The sequence below is a fragment of the Arachis hypogaea genome, chromosome 3, assembly GCF_003086295.3.
Source record: "Arachis hypogaea cultivar Tifrunner chromosome 3, arahy.Tifrunner.gnm2.J5K5, whole genome shotgun sequence".
In the NCBI taxonomy this organism is placed as follows: Eukaryota; Viridiplantae; Streptophyta; class Magnoliopsida; order Fabales; family Fabaceae; genus Arachis; species Arachis hypogaea.
The window spans coordinates 74,703,261-74,729,924 of record NC_092038.1 but is presented as its reverse complement, the minus strand read 5'-3'; the positions used below and the strand labels follow the sequence as shown (position 1 = coordinate 74,729,924).

Below are 26,664 nucleotides of genomic sequence, written 5' to 3'. Positions count from 1 at the left end.
CTGAAAAATTCATGAATTGATTCTTGAAGCAAGAAAAAGCAGTGAAAAAAAAAAAGAAAAAAAAATGGCGAAAAAAAAAAATATAAAATAGAAAGAAAAAGCAAGCAGAAAAAGCCAATAGCCCTTAAAACCAAAAGGCAAGGGTAGCAAGGATCCAAGGCTTTGAGCATCAATGGATAGGAGGGCCCAAGGAAATAAAATCCAGGCCTAAGCGGCTAAATCAAGCTGTCCCTAACCATGTGCTTGTGTCATGAAGGTCCAAGTGAAAAGCTTGAGACTGAGTGGTTAAAGTCGTGATCCAAAGCAAAAGAGTGTGCTTAAGAGCTCTGGACACCACTAACTGGGGACTTTAGCAAAGCTGAGTCACAATCTGAAAAGGTTCACCCAGTTATGTGTCTGTGGCATTTGTGTATCCGGTGGTAATACTGGAAGACAAAGTGCTTAGGGCCACAGCCAAGACTCATAAAGTAGCTGTGTTCAAGAATCAACATGCCTAACTAGGAAAGTCAATAACACTATCTGAAATTCTAAGTTCCTAGAGAAGCCAATCACTCTAAACTTCAAAGGAAAAAGTGAGATGCCAAAACTGTTCAGAAGCAAAAAGCTACAAGTCCCGCTCATCTAATTAAATTAATATTCATTGATATTTTGGACTTTATAGTATACTCTCTTCTTTTTATCCTATTTGATTTTCAGTTGCTTGGGGACAAGCAACAATTTAAGTTTGGTGTTGTGATGAGCGGATAATTTATACGCTTTTTGGCATTGTTTTCATATAGTTTTTAGTAAGTTTGAGCTACTTTTAGGGATGTTTTCATTAGTTTTTATGTTAAATTCACATTTCTGGACTTTACTATGAGTTTGTGTGCTTTTCTGTGATTTCAGGTAAATTCTGACTGAAATTGAGGGATTTGAGCAAAACTCTGAAGAAGGCTGACAAAAGGACTGCTGATGCTGTTGGAATCTGACCTCCCTGCACTCGAAATGGATTTTCTGGAGCTACAGAACTCCAATTGGCGCGCTCTCAACGGCGTTGGAAAGTAGACATCCAGGGCTTTCCAGCAATATATAATAGTCCATACTTTATTCGAAGAATGACGACGTAACATGGCATTGAACGCCAAGTTCATGCTGCTGTCTGGAGTTAAACGCCAGAAAAACGTCATGATCCGGAGTTGAACGCCCAAAACACGTCATAACTCAGAGTTCAACGCCAAGATATGCCTTAGCACGTGAATTCATCAAGCTCAGCCCAAGCACACACCAAGTGGGCCCCGGAAGTGGATTTATGCATCAATTACTTACTCATGTAAACCCTAGTAGCTAGTCTAGTATATATAGGACATTTATCTATTGTATTAGACATCCTGGATTGTATTTTGATCCTGTGATCACGTTAGAGAGGGCTGGCCATTTGGCCATGCCTGAACTCTTTGCTTATGTATTTTCAACGGTGGAGTTTCTGCACACCATAGATTAAGGGTGTGGAGCTCTGCTGTACCTCAAGTATTAATGAAATTCTATCTTCTTTTATTCAATTCTCTCTTATTCTTATTCCAAGATATTCATTCGTACCCAAGAACATGATGAATGTGATGAGTCAGATTACCCTCATTATCATTCTCAATTATGAACGCGCGTGATTGACAACCATGTCCGTTCTACATGCAACAGAGCTTGAATGTATATCTCTTAGATTCCCCAACAGAATCTTCGTGGTATAAGTTAGATAGTTGGCGGCATTCATCTGGATCCGGAAAGTCCAACCTTGTCTGTGGTGTTCCGAGTAGGATCCTGGGAGTCCGGAAAGTCCAACCTTGTCTGTGGTGTTCCGAGTAGGATTCCGATCATGAATGACCGTGACGTGCTTCAAACTTTAACCTGCTGGGCGTTGGTGACAGACGCAAAAGAGGGATTCTATTCCAGTAGGAGCGGGAACCAACCGGTGATTAGCCGTACTGTGACAGAGTGCGTTGCATAGTTTTCACTGCGAGGATGGGATGTAGCCATCAGCCACGGGTGATGCCTCCAGACTGGTTAGCTGTGCGAGTGACAGCCGCACAGGTTATTTCCCCGTGAGGAATGAAAGTAGCCACAGTTGATGGTGAACCCCTATACAAAGCTTGCCATGGAAAGGAGTGAGAAGGATTGAGTAGAAGGAGTAGGAGAGCAGGTGTCCAAGAGCTCTACAACATCTCCATCCGCTTATCTGAAATTCCCACCAATGAATCTGCATAAGTGTTCTATCCCTTTTATTATTCCTTTTTAATTATTATAATTACGATTCCTCTTTTTTCTGCCTGACTGAGATTTGCAAGGTGACCATAGCTTGCTTCATACCAACAATCTCTGTGGATTCGACCCTTACTCACGTAAGGTTATTACTTGGACGACCCAGTACACTTGCTGGTTAGTTGAACGAGATTGTGAAGAAAATAAACAATGCCCTCAGAGTATACATCTTTTATAAATACATAACAAGTGATCACAATTTCGTCCACCAGCTTGCCCTCCCGAATATCTTGTTCGAGAGCATCTTTCAGGTCGAAACAGTCCTGAGTTTTGTGACCAAAACCCTTTTGGTAATCACAGTATAGACTCTTGTTTCCACATATCCTATTTTTCAGTTGCCGGGGCTTCGACAAGATACCTTTGTCTGCGATCTGGTGGTAAACTTCCAATATGGGTGCTGTGAGAGGGATATAGCTTGTAAACTTGCTTACCCGGGGAAATGGCTTGAACGATTTTCCCGACTTCCCTTCCTTATGCGTCTCTTTTGGTCTCTCGGTGTACCCAGGTTGACGAGTAGGTGAGCTGGGTGGCTGCCGCTTATTGGCTGCTACCGCTTGTCTAACTTTCTCATCATTGATGTATTCCTTTGCCACGTTTTTAATTTCTTGCATGGTCCATACGGGCTTGGTTGTAAGGTGCTTCTTGAAGTCTTCATTCAACAGGCCATTTGTCAGGCACAGGCTCGCTACAGAATCCATCAGGCCGTTGATATCTGGGAATTCGTCATTAAATTGGTCGAGGAATTTCCTTGTCGACTCACCAACTCGCTGGGTGACCCCTAACAGGTTGATCGGGTGCTTAGCTTTGGCTATACGCGTGGTGAACTATGCCAAGAAGCTGTGAGAGATGTCTGCGAAGCCCATGATGGACTCTCGTGGGAGCAGTTAAATCACCATATCGCGGGACCTTCCAGATTTACCGGGAAAGCTCGGCATCTGACGACGTCGCCGATATCCTCCAAATTCATTCTGGCCTCGAAGATCATCAGATGTTCTTGTCGGTTCTTTGTCCCATCGTACCTCATGTCTGTAAGCTTGTCAAAGTTTTTCGAAAGCCGGACTTTGAAGATCGAGGGTGGAAGGGGATTGCACCCATAATGATGGGGTCCTGTCATGTTTTTCCTCTCTCTCTCTTCTAGTCTCCCAGCAGCCTTCCGACATATCACGGGTGGAAAGAGATCGGGCATTAGTTCGTTCTCATTTGTTGTTCCTTTCAGGGCTTCTTCCTCGGTCTTCCAACCTCCTGATAGGAGATCGGGTGCAGGACAGGATTGGGTAATAGTCTTTGCTACGCTCGGGATAGTAATGGCACCATGCCGCTAGCTCCTTCTCTATGTTTCGCACTCGGTGACGGAGTTCCTGCATGATCTTTGAGCTATCATCGCTCGTACAGTCGAACAGGCATCTTTTGGGAGATCTGGAAGGAGGGTCACTCCGACGGGACCGTAGTCCCGAGGGTTCTTGGGTAGAGGCTACTGATTCACTCGGAAACTGTCTCTCAACAATTTCCTACCGGCAAGTATACCAGATTATCGTCAAGTAAAAAGTCACAGTAGAGTGAGGTCGAATTCCATAGGGAATGGTTGGTTGATCAATGTTAATTGGTGAATTATACTAGTTGAGCGAAATCAGATTTGGTTGAGAATTGTAGAAAGTAAATTTGGCAGGAAACTTAAATTGCAAGAAATTAAATGACAGAAATTAAATTGCGTGAAATTAAATGACAGAAGTTTAAATTGCAAGAATCTAAATGGGAATGGGGAATTAGCATGAAATTAAAGAGCAGAATATAAAAGAATGGGTAGATCAGAGATGGGGATTCATTGGGTTTTGGGGGATATTGAACTCTCCGGATCAAATCATTTTCATTTCTTCCTCAATCAATGCATTCATTGACATTTGGTGTACGAAATTGCAATCACACTTTTTCAATTCCGCACAACTAACCAGCAAGTGCACTAGGTTGTCCAAGTAATACCTTACGTGAGTAAGGGTCGATCCCACGGAGATTTTCGGCTTGAAGAAAGCTATGGTTATCTTGTAACTCTTAGTCAGGATATCAATAATTATCAGGGTTGATTGTGAAAAGTAAAAGAACATGAAAAAAGTACTTGTTTTGCAGTAATGGAGAACAGGTTGAGGTTTTGGAGATGCTCTATCTTCTGAATCTCTGCTTTCTTAATGTCTTCTTCTTCATGCACGCAAGGCTTCTGTCATGGCAAGCTGTATGTAGGTTTCACCGTTGTCAATGGCTACCTCCCATCCTCTCAGTGAAAATGTTCAACGCGCTCTGTCACAGCACGGCTAATCATCTGTCGATTCTCAATCAGGTTGGAATAGAATCCAGTGATTCTTTTGCGTCTGTCACTAACGCCCAGCCTTCAGGAGTTTGAAGCTCGTCACAGTCATTCAATCCTTGAATCCTACTCAGAATACCACAGACAAGGTTTAGACCTTCCGGATTCTCTTGAATGCCGCCATCAGTTCTAGCTTATACCACGAAGATTCTGATTAAAGAATCCAAGAGATATCTACTCAATCTAAGGTAGAACGGAGGTGGTTGTCAGGCACACGTTCATAGGTGAGAATGATGACGAGTGTCACGGATCATCATATTCATCAAGTTTAGGAACAAGTGATATCTTAGAATAGAAGCAAGCATGATTGAATGAAAAATAGTAGTAATTGCATTAATCCATCAAAACACAGCTGAGCTCCTCACCCCCAACCATGGGGTTTAGAGACTCATGCTATAGAGGATACAATGAGGAATGTGTAAAGTGTCATGAGGTACCGATACAATATAAAAAGGTCCTATTAATAGTGAACTAGTAACCTAGGGTATACAGAAATGAGTAAATAACGTAAAAATCCACTTCTGGGATCCACTTGGCGTGTGCTTGGGCTGAGCATTGAAGCTTTCATGTGTAGAGACTTTTTCTGGAGTTAAACGCCAGCTTTTATGCCAGTTTGGGCGTTTAACTCCAATTTTTGTGCCAGTTCCGGCGTTAAACGCCGGGAATTTTGAAGCTGATTTGAAACGCCGGTTTGGGCCATCAAATCTCAGGCAAAGTATGGACTATTATACATTGCTGGAAAGCCCAGGATGTCTACCTTCCAACGCAATTGAGAGCACGCCAATTCGAAGTCTGTAGCTCCAGAAAATTCACTTCGAGTTCAGGGAGGTCAGAATCCAACAGCATCTGCAGTCCTTTTCAGCCTTTTAATAAGATTTTTGCTCAGGTCCCTCAATTTCAGCCAGAAAATACCTGAAATCATAGAAAAACACACAAACTCATAGTAAAGCCCAGAAAAGTGAATTTTAACTAAAAACTAATAAAAATATAACAAAAACTAACTAAAATATACTAAAAACATACTAAAAATAATACCAAAAAGCGTATAAATTATCCGCTCATCAACATTGCTTGGCAATCTTAGATGATTGGATCCCAATGTCTTGGCTCACCAATCTCTCTAAGCATGAAAAATTGCCCAATGTCTTGATTTAATTTCTCAAGGGAAGAGTTGAAGTTCGGTCATTGATTATACCACACAAATTCATAGATCAAAGTATTGGTAGGATTAAATGTCACAATATCCATCCGACCCCCAATCTAATCCAATGTGAGAAAGCAATTCTAGCATGAATTCTTCATCCCTCTCTAAAGGATCTGAAGAATTCTAATTATGGATAGCTTCTCTCTGAAGATAACTATCCAATTGAATTAAGACTGAAAGCTTTCTAACAAAAATCAAGAGAAAAGAAAGAAGAAGAATAAGAAAACTACTATTGATCCATTAAATTACAATATTGCTCCCTAACCCAATGAAAGGGGTTTAGTTGTTCATAGCTCTCAAAATGGAAAATGAAATTGAAAGATACATTGCTCAAAATTGAAGAATGACTGAAAACTCAATTCAACAGAAAAGTCTAAAAAAATGAAGTAAAAGTCAGTAAAATTCCTTTCTAACTTAAATTCTAAGCTATTTATACACTTTCTTCCATTGGTCATCAATCTTTGAATTGGGCTTTTGGCCTTGATGGAATTGGGTTGAAAAAGATGGCTTCAATTGGTTTCCCTTGATGTTGAGAAGAGATCTGTTTGAATTGCACGTTCTGATGCTTCACGTTGGAGTCAATGTTTGATGGCCAACGTTGACTCAAACGCCTTTCAGAAGAACAACCAAAAAAATCAAGTACTTTGCTGTCATTAGCATTTGACTCAACGTTGGAGGGCCAACGTTCTGCTTACCCACGCGTATGCGTACCTGATGCGTTTGCGCCCATGGGGTGAAAATGCGTATCCGCACGTGCGCGTACTATACGTGTGCACGTGAATTCTCAAAAGTTAAGGTTACGCGTACGCGCCATGGACGTGTACGTGTCATTGCGCATTTTTAAAATCACAACTTTGAAGCCACAATCACGCACGTTGGCCTTCAACATTTGAGGTAGCGTTTAGGGTCGTTGCCTATCCATGCGTACGTGTCAGTTACGTGTGCACGTGATTTGTTAGAAATTCCAATCCACACGTACGCGTGCACGTCGCTGCAATTTTTCAGAATATCCAGAAAGATCATTTCTTTACAACGTTGGGAGTAACGAGGGATATCCAACGTTCCCTCCAATGTGAGCACCAGAAATTATGCAGAGAATTGCTCTGCTTTCCTTCCAACGTTTGAGGCAACGTTGGTGGTCTAGCTTGGCCACCAACATTGCTTCTTCTTCATCTTTTCCATGCTCCTTCTTTGACTTCTCTCTATGCCTTCCTTCACCTATCATCAACCAATATATGCATCAAAGCCTTGCTAAAGTCATGAGAATTCTCATCATTCTTAGCACACAAGTAATTACAGCATAATTCTCATGAAATTGCATCAAATTAATCATAGTTGGATGAATCTAGGTATGCATGAATTTCTACCCAATTTGCTTACTTACAACTCAAGAAAAGTGCATAAAACCTATTAAAACAAAGAAAAAGGCTAGTGCAACTAGCCTAAGATGCCCTCGCATCACAACACCAAACTTAAATCTTGCTTGTCCCTAAACAAGTACTGAATTATTAAGAATAAAGAGTGAAACAGAGGGGGATGTTCATATCAGCAAGTCATTATTATTAGCTAATGGGGTTTTATGCAGAAAAATGCAGTAACTTACTTCTTATTGATCTTTAGGCATAAAATGTCTCCTTCAAGTATCAGTTAACATAATGCTATGACCTCTTGTTATTCACTCATCCTTGGTAATTGCTTTCCTTTATTTTCTTTTCCTGTAAACTTTAGCTCAGTGTCATGTGTTGTGGCCGTTTCTTAGCTTATTTGTACTCAACACATATTCACTACAGACACTTGGCTCACAATTCTTCTTAAGACATTGGTGCCTAACACCTCTTTGGGTTACTAAATGTCTTGTAACTAGGTTGCTCTTGATAATGGACTTTTGGTTGATAATCCCGGGTTAGTTAACCCAAGTTACCAAGTGTTAAAGCACTCCATAGAACCTAATCATCCAAGCAGATCCTAATACAAAGACACCACAGGCATATGTCCTAAGGTCCAAGCTATTGGTGTCTAGCCTTATTCTTTGCTTCCTTTTGTTTTTGTTGCCACTTTTGGCTTTTCTTTTTCTTTCTTTTTGTTTATTTCTCTTTCACCCGAGGACTTTTATTTGCTAAGATTCATAGACAGCATGCTAGTTTTCACTAAAAAGAGCACAATCTATCCTTTTATTCATTATAAGCGAGGTACGACACAATCAAACATATATACCACCACTTACTGTTATTTTACTTTTTGCTAAAAAGGAACTATTTCATTTCTAGTTTAAACATTTCTTTTATTTAAATTGAAAACACCAAGGGAATAAGACAAGCATTCAAACAAGTGAAAGTGAAAGCACACACACCTAGGCTAGCTCACTTATTGCAACTTAAACACACAAGATGCAAAATTATTTCAACTAACAGTTGACTATTAACATGGCCGCATTCAGACTTCCAATTTACACATTTTAAAGTAGAAATGGTTGAGTGACAATACAACCTCTTGAAGCCCAGTTACTTCCTCTCTGTCATCACTATCTTTGGCTTTTGTGTCCTTCTTTTTCTTCATAGCTGATGGTGTGTACTCCTTCCAAGAGATTGATTGAATTTCTACAAAGTTATTGGAAGTTTCTTGTTCCCTAAGCACTTGAGAAATTGTTAGCATGCATATATATTTGTAGGCTTTTGAGCTTAGATGTGTGTGTGAACACCAAACTTAGTTTCTTGCCTTATGCAGAAATTTGGGTCTTATGTAGAAAACATCAAGTGCTTTTATTTAAGAAAGTAAACTATGGACCATAAAACAACTATGAACTAGATAACAGACTAAAAAATAGAAAACAAGCAACCTTTGAGTAATTTCTCTGATTGTTTGGAGCTGATAACTAGTTATGCTGACGGTGCAATGTGGTTTTAATGAAATCTATGGTGGAACACCAAACTTAGAGTCACAGATTCAACCTTAAAAGTATTTGGTGTGCAACACCAAACATAGCTCCTTGCAATGCAGTGAAACCTTCTTAACTCTCTTATTGACAAGCTATGAAAATAGAAATACCTATGGTTGGGTTGCCTCCCAACAAGCGCTCTTATAACGTCACTAGCTTGATGGTTAACTCTCTCAGTTGAGTCTGTATTTTGTCTTAGGCCTTTCCTTCATATCACCCAAATAGTGCTTGAGCCTTTGTCCATTTACAGTGAAGGTCTCCTGTGACTTTTCTTCCATAATTTCTATATATCCATATGGAGAAAACTTGGTGATAAGAAAAGGGCCCGACCACCTTGATCTTAATTTCCCAGGGAAAAGTTTCAGTCGGAAGTTGTAAAGTAGCACTTTCTGTCCTTCCTCAAAGCTTCTTGGTGTAATCTTGAGGTCATGTTTTTCCTTTGCCTTTTCCTTGTACAATCTGGCATTTTCGTAGGCTTGGGATCTGAATTCTTCCAATTCTTGTAGTTGTAAGAGTCTCCTTTCACCAGCAGCTTGGCTATCAAAATTCAACAACTTGAGAGCCCAAAAAGCCTTGTGTTCAAGCTCTAATGGCAGGTGACAAGTCTTAGCATACACTAGTTGATATGGAGACATGCCATTTGCTGTTTTAAAGGCTGTCCGGTATGCCCAAAGAGCATCATCCAGCTTCTTTGACCAGTCTTTTCTTGAAGCTCCCAAAGCCTTTTCCAGGATCCTTTTTAGTTCTCTGTTGGATACCTCTGTTTGGCCACTTGTTTGGGGGTGTAGGGTGTGGCAACCTTGTGCTTCACTCTATATCTCAAGAGGAGGGTCTCTAGTAGCCTGTTGCAAAAATGGCTTCCTCCATTACTGATGAGTGCTCTGAGAACTCCAAAATGACTAAACATATTCTTTCTGAGGAAGTTTAGGACCACCTTATTATCATTTGTAGGGGTTGCAATGGCCTCGACCCATTCAGACACATAGTCCACTGCCACCACGATATAGTTGTTTGAGTATGAAGTTGGGAATGGTCCCATGAAGTCAATCTCCCATACACCAAACAGCTCAAGTTCTAGGATGAATTGCTGTGGCATCTCATTCTTCTTGGGCAGATTTCCAGCCCGCTGACATTCATTACAGTTCTTCACTAGCTCTCGTGCATCTATGAATATAGTGGGCCAAAAGAATCCACACTGCAAGACTTTTGCTGCGGTTCTTTCTCCTCCAAAATGGCCTCCAGAGCAAGAACCATGACAATTTGGTACACGAAATCATGATACACACACTTTCTTCACAACTCCGCGTAGCTGACCAGCAAGTGCACTGGGTCGTCCAAGTAATACCTTACGTGAGTAAGGGTCGATCCCACGGAGATTGTCGGCTTGAAGCAAGCTATGGTCATCTTGTAAATCTTAGTTAGGCAGATTCAAATGGTTATGGGGTTTTGATAATCAAAAGATGAATAAGACATAAAATAAGATATAGATACTTATGTAATTCATTAGTGGGAATCTCAGATAAGCGCGTGGAGATGCTTTCTTCCTCCTGAATCTCTGCTTTCATACTGCCTTTATCTAGTCATGCATATTCCTTTTCGTGGCAAGTTGTATGTTGGGGGATCACCGTTGTCAATGGCTACCATCCATCCTCTCAGTGAAAATGGTCCGGCTACGGGTTAGGTAGGGATAATCATCTGTCGGTTCTCAATCGTGTTGGAATAAGATCCATTGATCCTTTTGCACACTATCACTGCACCCAACAATCACGAGTTTGAAGCTCGTCATAGTCATCCCATCCCAGATCCTACTCAAAGTACCACAAACAAGGTTTAGACTTTCCAGATTTCAAGAATGCTGCCAATTGATTCTAGCTTATACCACGAAGACTCTGATCTCACGGAATGGAGGGCTCTGTTGTCAGGAGAGGCAACCATGCATCGTGGACCAAGAGGCCAAGAGATATGCATTCAAGCTTGTTTTCATGTAGAACAGAAGTGGTTGTCAAGCACGCGTTCATAAGTTAGAATGGTGATGAGTGTCACTTGATCATCATATTCATCATGTTGAAGTGCGAATGATATCTTAGAACAAGAATAAGCTTGAATTGAATAGAAAATAGTAGTAATTGCATTAATTCATGAGGAACAGCAGAGCTCCACACCTTAATCTATGAGGTGTAGAAACTCCACTGTTGAAAATACATAAGAACAAGGTCTAGACATGACCGAATGGCCATGCCTCCCAAATAACATGAAACAATCAAAAAGGGTTCAAAGACTTGATCCCAAGATCAAAGATGATCAAAATATGAAAACAATAGTAAAAGGTCCTATTTATAGTGAACTAGTAACCTAGGGTTTACAGAAATAAGTAAATGATGCAGAAATCCACTTCCGGGGCCCACTTGGTGTGTGCTTGGGCTGAGCATTGAAGCTTTCACGAGCATAGGCTTTTCTTGGAGTTAAACACCAGCTCTGGTGCCAGTTTGGGTGTTTAACTCCAGCTTTTATGCTAGTTCTGGCGTTTAACGCCAGAAAAGGGTCTCTGACCGGCATTTTGACGCCAATTTGGGCCATCAAATCTCGGACAAAGTATGGACTATTATAAATTGCTGGAAAGCCCAAGATGTTTAATTTCCAACGCATTTGAGAGCGCACCAATTGGGCTTCTATAGCTCCAGAAAATCCACTTCGAGTGAAGGGAGGTCAGAATCCAACAACATCTTCAGTCCTTTTTCAGCCTCTGAATCAGATTTTTGCTCAGGTCCCTCAATTTCAGCCAGAAATTACCTGAAATCACAGAAAAACACACAAACTCATTGTAAAGTCCAGAAATGTGATTTTTGCATAAAAACTAATAATTTTATACTAAAATATACCTAAATCATGCTAAAAACTACCTAAAAATAATGCCAAAAAGTGTATAAATTATCCGCTCATCACAATTCCATAAAACTTCCCTTCCTTCCTCCTCTGAAATACATCTTTTGAGCAATCCATCTATGCATTTTTTGAATATGTATGACTCATCCCAAATAAAATACTTTGTATCATTGATGAGTTTCCTCTTCTGATGCTTGCTGATCATTGAAGAAAATTCCCCAGTAGCCTTAAAATTAGCAAAATCTGCGAACCAGGGTGCCTTATGAACCAGCATTAATTGCTCATCAGGGAAGAATTCATTGACACTTGATTTGTAGGTACCACTTTTGTTCCGAGGGTTACCTGAAACTGTAGGTCGTTCTCATACGAGATCTTCTGTGCTGGTCGGCACGGTTGTGTCCGACTTGATGATGGTGGCCAGAGCCGCCGTGTCCAACTTGTTGGACTTGGTAGTTGTGCTGATCTTTTGTCACTGGATGGAGGTGGTACCTGCAAGGGACTCTGATGCATAAGTTAGCAAGGGTATTGTTCCGACGTTTACATGAAACTGTAGGTCGAATTTAGTCGAGATCTTTTGTACTGGTCAGAATCAGAGTATGAGTTATACATGGGTGCTCCAGTGTATTTATAATGGTGTGGGGTGATCTTTTTAGATAAGATAAGTTAGTTATCTTATCTTATCTTATCTTATCTTTATGGGAACCGCCCTTATCTCTGTAGGTTTGGGCTGCCTTTGGATTTGGGTCGTGCTCCTCTATTTGGGCCCTCTATTGGGCTTCCCTGGCAATTTGGCCGAGCTCTTTGAAAAGAGGTCAGGTAGTTCGACCTGAAGAGGCCGATCGTCGCATTGCTAAGCATCCCGGGTCGTACAGCTTGACCCAGGGTATGAACAGTGCCCCTGCTCGAGCTCGGTCTTTCTTTTGAGGTCGAGTCTTAATTTTAGACTTCAATCCTTCTCTGGCAAAGCCGAACTCGAGCATTTTGTCGACTTCATCTTTGTAGAGTTCTCCTTAGAATGCGGAACATTTCTTTTGCTTTTCTTTAAAAGAGCGCGCTTTTACTTTAGTTCTTTTAGCCTGAGGAACAGGCAAGGTTTTAATACCCTCATTAATTGTTTATAATTGTGCCATTTCTCTTAGCCTTTCCATTTTGAATTTTGATTCTACAGAAAAATGGTTTCTCTTCTCCGTAACTTCCCTTTTCTTCCTCTCTTTTTGTTTTTGCCTGAAGTTTGCAGTTTTCATTTTTCTTCCCGTGACACTTGTTTCGGTAATTATTCTGTGCTTTCCTCTGTTTGTGAGAGGGCGACTTCCTGACTCTATTTCCTTCCTTCAATTTGAGGCTTTCAGTTTTCCTAGGTTGGTTCTTCTTTCCGCTCTCTTACTTCTTTCATTGTTTTGTATCACATTTTGAGAAAGTTTTGATCTTTTACTTCTAGGAAGTTTGAATCTTTCTTTGCTTGCTTTGTGTCTGATCATTTCTGCAATGTGTGTTATTTTTTATAGTTGCTGCTCTTAGGGCTTTGGGTTTTTGTTACTGCTCCCGATTGTGCTTTCTAATTTGAAATGAACTTGCTTCATTCTGAGAAAGATTACATTTTTTTATCATGTTCTACTTGGCATGCTTTTCCATTCGCTGATAGACTGTTGGGTGATGATGACATTTTTATGACTGTCTTGTATTTCGAAGCATTGTGGTTAGAATGAGGGTTTCTTCTGTTTGAGAGATGCCATGATGTAGACTTGAAAATTTTTCGTGTCTCCTTATTTTTCTACTGCCTCCAAAGGATGCCCCTGGATCTTTTGGCATAAGTTTCGGGTTTTCCTCTTGTTTGCTATGCCTGACTTTTCATTTATGCCCGAGCTGCTCTTCGTTGGCTTGCCCGAGGTGTTTGATTAGTACTTCGAGTAGTTTTAGTAATCCATCTTTTCTTTGATTGTAGGACTAGTTGGCCATGCCTTCTCGCAAAAATATTATAGAGACATCTTCTAAAGTTCCCGAGGGGATGTCCGACTGGTTGGACTCCCTTGTCTTAATGTGTTTTTCTGTTGTTAATGCTGAGTTTTGTGTAGAGCTGAGAAAATATCATATGGTTTGTGGTAGTGGTGCCCAGGAGAGGGATTATGAGCTTGTAGCACCTGATTCCGACGAGAGGGTTTGCTTTCTAACTTCAGTCGAGGGGGAGCATCCTTTCTTCTACGCCTATGAAATTTTTTCAGCCAATTGAACATTACTTTTCCTTTTACTGCTTTTGAGACCGACCTATTGTGGTCGTGTAACGTTGCCCCATCCCAGCTTCACCTGAATTCCTGGGGTTTCATCAAGATCTTTCAGTTGCTTTATCATGAATTAGGCGTCAAACTTTCTCAAACTCTTTTTCTTTATCTCTTCGTTTTGGCCAAGCCTGGGGCTTCTTCCAAAAAGAAAGCTTCTTGGGTTTCTTTTAGATCTGCTAAGGAGCATAAAGTTTTTACCATGTATGACGAGTCCTTTAAGGACTTTAAGAATTATTTCTTTAAAGTTTGAGCTGTTGAGGGGGCCCGCCCCTTTTTTCTTGATGAAAATGATGGGTCTGCTTTTCCTCTAGAGTGGCAAAAGAATGTGACAGTGTCTCGTTATACATGGGAGATGCTTGACGAGGTTGAGCAGGCTTTTGTGGTTGTTCTAGAGGACATATGGGGGGAACCCCCCCATCTTGAAACCAAAAAGTTTCTAGGAGATCCGTCCCTGGTCCAAACTGTGTTGGGTACTGTCTGACTTGTTTTTATTCTTTGTTTCTTAGATTTGCTTCTTCTTATCTTGTGATTGTAATCCTTTACTATGGTTAATTCTATTTTTCAGAGATGTCAAAAAATAATGACTCCATGAAGGCTTTCAAAAAGTTGAGGAAGGCTGCTGCTGCTCAAAGCATATCGGCCAAGGTGGCAGGAGAGGGGTCTTCTCAAGTTCAAGTGAAGCCGCTCGTGCCGAGTTCACCCAGGCCAAGGAGGGTGATCCCTACTCCCCGGGTTCGTCTGGCTGACCCTCCCTAAACCTTAGCTGCTGCCTCTGGCACTCCTCCTCTAAAAATGCAAAAAACATCTGAGCCCTTTAACCTTGATGCCCCTGATTTTGATGCCGTCAAGTTTGTCGACCAGCAAATTATCCCCTATGGAGGCCTTTCAATGGATGATGTGTCCATTCTTCATCACCTGGAGTTCATAACTAGAAGCAGTGTGAAGATGGCTCATATGGGTGTGGCTCTTTTTCGAACTGCTCAGGGTATCCCGGTTCATGCTACAAAGTCTTTTATGATGGAGGCTAAGTCGGAGTTTTATAGGATAAAAGGTTTTGAAGGAGGAGCTGGAGGTAAAGTTGGGGAAGGTGGAGAAGGAGTTAGAGGGTGAAAAGGCTAGCTCTGTGGCTTTGGGCTAGCAGTGTTGAAGCATAAGGAGAGCTATGTTTTGGCCTACCGAGAAGTAGTGCGTCTTAGGGGTGATTTGGAGACTGCCCGAGATGATTATACCGAGCTTCAGGGTCACCTTGTGGGTAGTGTGACTACGGCTTATAAGAACCTAAAGGAGCAGGTTCGGGTCTTTGCACCCGAGCTTGACCTCACTCTCTTCAGCCTTGACAATGTTGTGAGGGACGGTAAGATTGTCCCCGATGACCCTAACGATGATAATGTTGAACCTCTTCCTGCACCTGCCGCCAAGGCTTCTATTGTGCCGACTTCTTCAGCTCCTTCAGCCGAAATTGAGTCAGAGCCTGACTGCCAAATCTTGAACCGGGAGGATGGGACAGTGGATGCTGTACCTCTCCAAACTCGTCCTCCTTCGCCCCGTGTTGATGCGGCTACTGGGAAACCTCTAGATCCTCTTTAGTTATTCCTGATATGTTTGCGTATGGCCATGCTTGTGGGCTTTTGATCTTTTGTTTTTTGTAAATGGTGTTTGTTGACTGTTGACACTCTCTTAGTTGCTTGTTTAGCAAATTTATTTTGAAAAACAAAGTAGTTTCCTGGCTTTTTGGGCTGACTTTGGTGGCCTATGAAGCTTGCTATTATTATAACTTTATGTTTTTATATCTGTCTGTGGTGCACAAAATTGTGATCATCAACAATGGCTCCAAAGATTTGGTAGCGCTCTCAAACATGAATTACACTTAGTCACAACTCCGCATAACTAACCAGCAAGTGCACTGGGTCGTCCAAGTAATACCTTACGTGAGTAAGGGTCAATCCCACGGAGATTGTTGGTATGAAGCAAGCTATGGTCATCTTGTAAATCTCAGTTAGGTGGATAATAAATGTTATGGAGTTTTCGAATAGTAAATAAATAAAACAGAAAATAAAGATAGAGTTACTCATGTAATTCAATGGTGGGAATTTCAGATAAGTGCATGGAGGTGTTGTGTTCCTTCTGAATCTCTGTTTTCCTACTTCTTTCATCCAGTCCTTCTTACTCCTTTCCATGGCAAGCTGTACGTAGGGCATCACCGTTGTTAATGGTTACATCCCATCCTCTCAGTGAAAATGGTCCAAATTCTCTGTCACATCACGGCTAATCATCTGTCGGTTCTCGATCATGTTGGAATAGAATCCCTTGATTCTTTTGCGTTTGTCATCATGCCCAACAATCGCGAATTTGAAGCTCATCACAGTCATTCAATCCCGGAATTCTACTCGGAATACCACAGACAAGGTTAGACTTTCTGGATTCCTATGAATGCCGCCATCAATTCTAGCTTATACCACGAAGATTTTGATTAAGGAATCCAAGAGATATGCGCCCGGTCTAAGGTAGAACGGAAGTGGGTTGTTAGTCACGCGTTCATAGGTGAGAATGATGATGAGTGTCACGGATCATCACATTCATCATGTTGAAGTGCAACTAATATCTTAGAATAAGAACAAGCGGAATTGAATAGAAAATAGTAGTAATTGCATTGAAACTTGAGGTACAGCAGAGCTCCACACCCTTAATCTATGGTGTGTAGAAACTCCACCGTTAAAAATACATAAGTGATGAAGGTCCAGGCATGGCTGAATGGCCAGCCTCCAAAACATGATCAATAGTCTCCTAAGATGAATAATAAAATAAAACTTAGACCAAAAGATGTCTAATACAATAGTAAAACGTCCTATTTATACTAGACTAGCTACTAGGATTTACAAAAGTAAGTAATTGATGCAGAAATCCACTTCCGGGGCCCACTTGGTGTGTGCTTGGGCTGAGCTTGATCTTTACACGAGCTGAGGCTTATCTTGGAGTTGAATGCCAAGTTGTAGCGGGTTTTTGGCGTTCAACTCTGGTTCGTGACGTGTTTCTGGCGTTTGACTCTAGAATGCAGCATGGAACTGGCGTTGAGCGCCAGTTTACGTCCTCAAATCTCGAATAAAGTATGGACTATTATATATTTCTGGAAAGCTCTGGATGTCTACTTTCCAACGCCATTTAGAGCGCGCCATTTAGAATTCTATAGCTCTAAACAATCCATTTCGAGTGCAGGGAGGTCAGAATCCAACAGCATCAGCAGTCCTTTGTCACCCTTCTTAACAGAGTTTTGCTCAGGTCCCTCAATTTCAGCCAGAATTTACCTGAATTCACAGAAAAACACACAAACTCATAGTAAAGTCCAGAAATGTGAATTTAGCATAAAAACTAATGAAAACATCCCTAAAAGTAGCTAGATCCTACAAAAAACTACCTAAAAATAATGCCAAAAAGCGTATAAATTATCCGCTCATCACAACACCAAACTTAAATTGTTGCTTGTCCCCAAGCAACTGAAAATCAATTAGGATAAAAATAAGAGAATATACTATAAATTCCAAAATATCAATAAATATTAGTTCTAATGAGATGAGCGGAACTTGTAGCTTTTTGCCTCTGAACAGTTTTGGCATCTCACTTTTTCCCTTGAAGTTTAGAATGATTGGCATCTATAGGAACTTAGAATTTCAGATAGTGTTATTGGTTCTCCTAGTTAAGTTTGTTGATTCTTGAACACAGCTACATTTGTGAGTCTTGGTCGTCGCCCTAAGCACTTTGTTTTCCAGTATTACCACCAGATACATAAATGTCACAGACACATAACTGGGTGAACCTTTTCAGACTGTGACTCAGCTTTGCTAAAGTCCCCAGTTAGAGGTGTCCGGAGCTCTTAAGCACACTCTTTTTGTTTTGGATCACGATTTTAACCACTCAGTCCCAAGCTTTTCACGTGGACCTGCATGCTACAAGCACATGGTTAGGGACAGCTTGATTTAGCCGCTTAGGCCTAGATTTTATTTCCTTGGGCCCTCCTAATGATCAAAGCCTTGGACCCCCTTTTTACCCTTTCCCTTTGGTTTTAAGGGCTATTGGCTTTTTTTGCTTGCTTTTTCTTTTTCTTTCTATTTGTTTTTTGCCACTTCTTTTTTTTCTCGCAAGCTTTTGCTTTTTCACTGCTTTCTCTTGCTTCAAGAATCAATTTTATGATTTTTCAGATTATCAATAGCATTTCTCTTTGTTCATCATTCTTTCAAGAGCCAACAATTTTAACATTCATAAACAACAAGATCAAAAATATGCACTGTTCAAGCATTCATTTAGAAAACAAAAATTATTGTCAGCACATCAATATAATTAAACTAAATTCAAGGATAATTTCGAAATTCATGTACTTCTTGTTCTTTTGAATTAGAAACATTTTTCATTTAAGAGAGGTAAAGGATTTATGGAATTATTCATAGCCTTAAGACATAGTTACTACATACTAATGATCATGTAATAAAGACACAAAACATAAACACACATATAGCATAAAAATCGAAAAAACAGAGAGATAAGAACAATGAAGTTAAGGAATTAGTCCACCTTAGTGAGGGTGGCGCCTTTTGAAGGACCAATGGTGCTTTTTGAACTTCTTTATGTCTCTTCCTTGCCTCTATTGCTTTATCCCTAGTGATTTTGGTGCTCTTATCCTTAGTTGCTCCCAATAGTTGTGTGGAGGAAAATGTATCCCCTGAGGTATCTCAGGGATTTTTTAATGAGGGAATTCCTCATGCTCTCTTGATGTGCAGTCAAATGCTCTATTACTGAGCCATCAATGATTATGGAAAAACAAAAAAGCTATGCTTTTACCACACCAAACTTAGAATGTTGCTCGCCCTCGAGCAAAGAAGAAAGAATGGAATGAGAAGAAAATATGGAGGAGGGGGAGAGATGTGTATGTTTCGGCCATATGGGTGGGATTGGGTGGGAAAGAGATGGATGGATGTGAGTGGTGAAGAGGTGATGGGGAAGAAGAGAGAAGGTGAGTTGAGGTAGGTGGGGATCTTGTGGGGTCCACAGATCCTGAGGTGTCAAGGATTTTCATCCCTGCACCAATGAGGCGTGTAAAATGCCCTCTACATGTAATCCTGGCGTTTAACGCCAGATTGGTGCTTGTTTCTGGCGTTAAAAGCCCATCTGTAGCATGTTTCTGGTGTTGAACGCCAGCTTTCCTCAGTGTGCAATCCTGGTGTTTAAATGCCAGATTGCTGCATGTTTCTGGCGTTCAGCGCCAGATCTATGCTCTGTTCTGGCATTGAACGCCAGACAGATGCTCCTTACTGGCGTTTAAACGCCAGTAAGTCCTTCCTCCAGGGTGTGATTTTTCTTCTGCTATTTTTGATTCTATTTTTAATTTTAGTATTTTTTTCGTGACTCCACATGATCATGAACCTAATAAAACATAAAAGAACAATAAAAAGAAAAATAAAATTAGATAAATAAAAATTGGGTTGCTTCCTAATAAGTGCTTCTTTAATGTTAATAGCTTGACAGTGGCTCTCATAGAGCCACACAGGTGATCAGGTCAATGTTGTATAGTCCCAACACCAAATGTAGAGTTTGGTTGTGGGGATTCAATACCAAACTTAGAGTTTGGTTGTGGCCTCCCAACACCAAACATAGAGTTTGACTGTGGGGGCTCTGTTTGACTCTGTACTGAGAGAAGCTCTGCATGCTTACTCTCCCTTGTTACAGAAGGATAGCCTTATGCCTTAAATACAAGGTAGTCCCCATTTAATTGAAGGACTGATTCTCCTCTGTTAACATCTATCACAGCTTCTGCTGTGGCTAGGAAAGGTCTTCCAAAGATGATTCATTCATCCTCCTCCTTCCTAGTGTCTAAGATTATGAAATCAGCAGGAATGTAAAGGCCTTCAACCTTTACCAGCACGTCCTCTACCAATCCATAAGCTTGTTTTACTGACTTGTCTGCCATTTGTAATGAGAATAAGGCAGGCTTTACCTCAATGATCCCCAGCTTCTCCATTACAGAGAGTGGCATCAGATTTATGCTTGACCCCAGGTCACACAGAGCCTTTTCAAACGTCATGGTGCCTATGGTATATGGTATTAAGAATTTGCCAGGATCTTGTTTCTTTTGAGGTAAAGTTTGCTGAACCCATGTATCTAGTTCACCAATGAGCAAGGGAGGTTCACCTTCCCAAGTCTCATTACCAAACAATTTGGTATTCAGCTTCATGATAGGTCCTAGATATTGAGCAACTTGCTCTCCAGTTACATCTTCATCCTCTTCAGAGGAAGAATAGTCTTCAGAGCTCATGAATGGCAGAAGGAGATTTAATGGAATCTCTATGGTCTCTATATGAGCCTCAAATTCCTTTGGGTCCTCAATAGAGAACTCCTTCTTGGTTGGGAGACGTCCCATGAGGTCTTCCTCATTGGGACTCACGTCCTCCCCTTCCTCCTTGCATTCAGCCATAATGACTATATCAATGGCCTTGCACTCTCTCTTTGGATTCTCTTCTGTATTGCTTGGGAGAGTACTAGAAGGTGTTTTAGTTATTTTCTTACTCAGCTGGCCCACTTGTGCCTCCAAATTTCTTATGGAGGACCTTGTTTCACTCATGAAACTTAAAGTGGCCTTAGACAGATCAGAGACTAAGTTTGCTAAGTTAGAGGTGCTTTGCTCAGAATTCTCTATCTGTTGCTGAGAAGATGATGGAAAAGGCTTGCCATTGCTAAACCTGTTTTTTCCACCATTATTAAAGCCTTATTGAGGCTTTTATTGATCCTTCCATGAGAAATTTGGATGATTTCTCCATGATGAGTTGTAGGTGTTTCTATAAGGTTCACCTAAGTAATTTACCTCTGCTATTGCAGGGTTATCAAGATCATAAGCTTCTTCTTCAGAAGATGCTTCTTTAGTACTGTTGGATGCATTTTGCCATCCATTCAGACTTTAGGAAATCATGTTGACTTGCTGAGTCAACATTTTGTTTTGAGCCAATATGGCATTCAGAGCATCAATCTCAAGAACTCCCTTCCTTTGAGGCGTCCCATTATTCACGAAATTTCTCTTAGAAGTGTACATGAACTAGTTATTTGCAACCATGTCAATAAGTTCTTGAGCTTCTGCAGGCATTTTCTTTAGGTGAATGGATCCACCTGCAGAATGGTCCAATGACATCTTAGAGAACTCAGATAGACCATAATAGAATATGTCTATCATGGTCCATTCTGATAACATGTCAGAAGGACATCTTTTGGTCATCTATTTGTATCTTTCCCAAGCTTCATAGAGGGATTCACCATCTTTTTGTTTGAAGGTCTAAACATCCACTCTAAGCTTGCTCAGCTTTTGAGGAGGAAAGAACTTAGCCAAGAAGGCCGTGACCAGCTTATCCCAGGAGTCTAGGCTATCTTTAGGTTGAGAATCCAACCATGTTCTAGCTCTGTCTCTTACAGCAAAAGGGAAAAGCATGAGCCTGTAGACTTCAGGATCTATTCCATTAGTCTTAACAGTCTCACAGATCTGTAAGAACTCAGTTAAAAACTGGTAGGGATTTTCTGATGGAAGTCCATGAAACTTGCAGTTTTGTTGTATTAGAGTAACTAGTTAAGGTTTCAGCTTAAAATTGTTTGCTCCAATGGCAGGAATTGAGATGCTTCTTCCATCAAACTTGGAAGTAGGTGTAGTATAATCACCAAGCATCCTTCTTGCATTATTGTTGTTGGGTTCGGCTGCCATCTCCTTTTCTTGTTCGAAAATTTCAGCAAGGTTGTCTCTGGATTGTTGTAATTTAGCTTCTCTTAGTTTTCTCTTTAGAGTCCTTTCAGGTTCTGGATCAGCATCAACAAGAATACCTTTTTCCTTGTTCCTGCTCATATGAAAGAGAAGAGAACAAAAAAAGAAGAGGAATCCTCTATGTCACAGTAAATAGGTTCCTTATTATTAGTAGAAGAAGAAGGGAATAAAGAAAGGAGAATCCAAACACAAGGGTAAGGATAGGGGCAGTGATTTGAGATGAAGAGAGGTGAAGAAAGGTGTTAGTAAATGAATAAATAAACAGAAAAAGATGAGAGAGGGAGAAATTTTCGAAATTAAATTTTGAAAAGTAGTTAAATGATTTTTGAAAATAAAAGGGAAGATAAAATTAAAATTTAAAATAATTAATTAATTAAAAATAATTTTTGAAAAAGAGGGAGGTATTTTCGAAATTTAGAGAGAGAAAAGTTGTTAGGTGGTTTTGAAAAAGATAAGAAACAAACAGAAAGTCAAATAGTTAGTTGAAAAAGATTTGAAAATCAAATTTGAAAAGATAAGAAGATAAGAAATTAGATAAGATATTTTGAAATCAAATTTTTGAAAAAGATATGATATAAAAAGATATGATAAGAAGATATGATTAAAAAGACATGGTTAGAAAAGATTTAATTTTTTAAAATTAAAATTAATTACTTGACTAACAAGAAACTAAAAGATATGATTCTAGAATTTAAAGATTGAACCTTTCTTAACAAGAAAGTAACAAACTTCAAATTTTTTAATCAATCACATTAATTGTTAGTGTAATTTCGAAAATTATGACATAAAGATAAAAAAAAGATTTTGAAAATCAATTTAAAAGAAATTTTTGAAAATATATAAAAAAAATGAAAAAGATTTGAGTTTTGAAAAAGTTTTGAAAAGATAAGGTTTTTAAAATTGAAATTTTGACTTGACTAACAAGAAAACAACTTATTTTAAAAAATTTTGACCAAGTCAACCCAAAATTTCGAATTTTTGAGAGAAATAAGGAAAAGATATATTTTTTATTTTTGAATTTTTAATGATGAGAGAGAAAAACACAAATATGACCCAAAACATGAAAATTTTGGATCAAAACCAATTATGCATGCAAGAACACTATGAATGTCAAGATGAACACCAAGAACACCTTGAAGATCATGATGAACATCAAGAACATGTTTTCTTTAATGCTTGGACTCTAGCAAACGAAAAATGCATATGATAAACAACAAAAAATACAAAACAAGAAAACATCAAGATCAAACAAGAAGACTTACCAAGAACAACTTGAAGATCATGAAGAACACCATGAATGCATGAGTTTTTCGAAAAAAAAAATGCAAGAACAATATGAGTATGCAATTGACACCAAACTTAAAACATGACACAAAACTCAAACAAGAACACAAAATATTTTTGGTTTTTATGATTTTATGAATTTTTTGTATTTTCTTTTATTTTTTTCGAAGAAAAAAACATATAGGAAAAAGAAATTAAGAGATTCAAAATTTTTAATAAGAATTCCAGGAATCTTTCAATGTTAGTCTAAAGCTCCAATCCAAGGGTTGGGCATGGCTTAATAGCCAGCCAGCTTTAGAAGATATAAATCAGGCATGTAACAATTGATATTCCAATTAACTTGCCTCTATGCTAATGGTTTTGAAGCCTCAATCCAATTGAGTTAGACATGGCTTTACAGCCAGCCAAGCTTCAACATACTTTATGAAACACTAGAATTCATTCTTAAAAATTTTGAATAATTTTTCAAAAACAAAGAAAAAATTTTGAAAAATATTTTTGAAAACTTTTTGAAAAGAAAAATAAAAAGAAAATTACCTAATCTGAGCAACAAGACGAACCGTCAGTTGTCCATACTCGAACAATCCCCGGCAACGGCACCAAAAACTTCGTGTTGTTACCGGATCAGAAAAACTTGGCACTGTTGTTGCACGTAATTGTGACTCAAATAATCCTCGGCAACGGCGCCAAAAACTTGGTGCACGAAATTGTGATCATCAACAATGGCTCCAAAGATTTGGTAGCGCTCTCAAACGTGAATCACACTTAGTCACAACTCCGCATAACTAACCAGCAAGTGCACTGGGTCGTCCAAGTAATACCTTACGTGAGTAAGGGTCGATCCCACGGAGATTGTTGGTGTGAAGCAAGCTATGGTCATCTTGTAAATCTCAGTTAGGCGGATAATAAATGTTATGGAGTTTTCGAATAGTAAATAAATAAAACAGAAAATAAAGATAGAGTTACTCATGTAATTTAATGGTGGGAATTTCAGATAAGTGCATGGAGATGCTCTATTCCTTCGGAATCTCTGCTTTCCTACTGCTTTCATCCAGTCCTTCTTACTCCTTTCTATGGCAAGCTGCATGTTGGAATAGAATCCCTTGATTCTTTTGCGTTTGTCATCACGCCCAACAATCGCGAGTTTGAAGCTCGTCACAGTCATTCAATCCCGAAATCCTACTCGGAATACCACAAACAAGGTTAGACTTTCCAGATTCCCATGAATGCCGCCATCAATTCTAGCTTATACCACGAAGATTCTGATTAAGGAATCCAAGAGATATGCGCCCGGTCTAAAGTAGAACGGAAGTGGTTGTCAGTCACGCGTTCATAGGTGAGAATGATGATGAGTGTCACGGATCATCACATTCATCATGTTGAAGTGCAACTAATATCTTAGAATAAGAACAAGCGGAATTGAATAGAAAATAGTAGTAATTGCATTGAAACTTGAGGTACAGCAGAGCTCCATACCCTTAATCTATGGTGTGTAGAAACTCCACCGTTAAAATTATATAAGTGATGAAGGTCCAGGTATGACCGAATGGCCAGCCCCCAAAACGTGATAAATAGTCTCCTAAGATGAATAATAAAATAAAATTGAGACCAAAAGATGTCTAATACAATAGTAAAACGTCCTATTTATACTAGACTAGCTACTAGGGTTTACAGAAGTAAGTAATTGATGCAGAAATCCACTTCCAGGGCCCACTTGGTGTGTGCTTGGGCTGAGCTTGATCTTTACACGAGCTGAGGCTTATCTTGGAGTTGAACGCCAAGTTGTAGCGTGTCTTTGGCGTTCAACTCTGGTTCGTGACGTGTTTCTGGCGTTTGACTCCAGAATGCAACATAGAACTGGCGTTGAGCGCCAATTTACGTCATCAAATCTGGAATAAAGTATAGACTATTATATATTTCTGGAAAGCTCTGGATGTCTACTTTCCAACGCCGTTGAGAGCGCGTCATTTGAAGTTCTGTAGCTCCAAAAAATCCATTTCAAGTGTAGGGAGGTCAGAATCCAACAGCATCAGCAGTCCTTTGTCAGCCTTCTTATCAGAGTTTTGCTCAGGTCCCTCAATTCAGCCAGAAATTACCTAAAATAATACAAAAACACAAAAACTCATAGTACAGTCTAGAAATGTGAATTTAACATAAAAACTAATGAAAACATCCCTAGAAGTAGCTAGATCCTACTAAAAACTACCTAAAAACAATGCCAAAAAGCGTATAAATTATCCGCTCATCAGTCTGCACTTGTCTTGGTACCGTTGTAGGCTTTGGGAGTGTTGGAGCTTGGTTTGAGCTGTTTGGCTTGATTCCTTTGCCTGATGTTATTTTTCAGCAATTTTGTTTGAACTTTGTTCAGGTCTTTGTTAGGGATTACATTGTATAATGCTGATGTTGTCGATTTCGTCAGGTCGGTTTTTGCCCAAGTTCTTGTTTGTAACCCTCTTTTTTTGACCTTTTTAGGTCTCTTTCAGGGGTTACTTTGTAGCTTTATGTTTTGGGCCGACTTCATCATGTCGGCCCCTTCCGAGTCACTTTGTAACCCTCTTTTTTGGACCTTGTTCAGGTCTCTTTCAGGGGTTACTTTGTAGCTTTACGTTTTGGGCCGACTTCGTCATGTCGGGCCCTTCTAAGTTATTTTTGTAATCCTCTTTCTTGGACCTTGCTTAGGTCTCTTTCAGGGATTACTTTTATAACTTTTATGTCTTGGGCCGACCTCGTCATGTCGGGCCCTTCTAAGTTATAGTAATCCTCTTTTATAAGGTTGGCCAGACCTCTTTCCAGGGATTTACTTATAACTTTGGTTATTGTGACTGGTCTGACTTCTTTACGTCGGCCAGTCTTTAAGTTATTTTATAGCAATCCATTTTATTAGGACCTTGTCAGGTCCTTTCTATGGATCATTTTCTATAACTTCTTGCATTATTCTGCTTTCATCTTTGCCGATTTTTGTAGAGATTGGGTTTAACCCCATTTTGGTCAACCTTTTAATGAATATGGTTTTCATCTTTGGCCTTTCTCGTGATCGCGTAGTGAATTCGATTTTCACTTTCTGCCGATCTGTAGCTTTATAATCGGACGATGAATGTTTCAGATTAATACGGCTTGAGCATTTGTAGAAGATCTAAATAGATTTTATTCAAAAGGAAATGCAAATATATACATGCGGGAGGTTAACCCTCTAAGTCGGGTGATTTGTAGGTCTTGGCTTGGTGCCTCATTAAAAAACCTTTTCAGGAAAAAGAGTGCGCCTTATCCTAAGATCCTTTATCATCCCTAACTATAGTACCTTCTTAGGTTACAGGCATACCATGACCTAGAAAGCTCTCACCCATCGAGTTCGGACAGTCTGTAGTAGCCCTTTCCAAGTACTTCTATGACTCAATAGGGTACTTTCTAGTTTGCTGCCAGTTTTCCTTCTCCAGGTCGGGCTGTTCCGATATCATTTCGGATTAGGACGAGGTCGTTCTTAGCAAAAACTCGCTCTACTACCTTTTGATTGTATCTCGCAACCATTCATCATTTTAATGCTTCTTCCCTAATTCGAGTTCTTTCTCGGACTTCCGGAAGTAGGTCAAGTTCTTCCCTTTAAAGTTGGGAGTTGGCTTCTTCACTATAGTGAATCACTCTAGGCGACGT

At 39.8% G+C, this 26,664-nt stretch overlaps 1 non-coding gene across 1 annotated transcript; it reads left to right on the top strand.

Annotated features, from left to right (window-relative positions):
- Nucleotides 1-21,172: 21,172 nt before the first annotated feature.
- Nucleotides 21,173-21,276, top strand: LOC112793638 (small nucleolar RNA R71). The gene has a single exon (XR_003198340.1). It is a non-coding gene; the product is annotated as a small nucleolar RNA R71 (small nucleolar RNA).
- The last annotated feature ends 5,388 nt before the right edge of the window (nucleotides 21,277-26,664 follow it).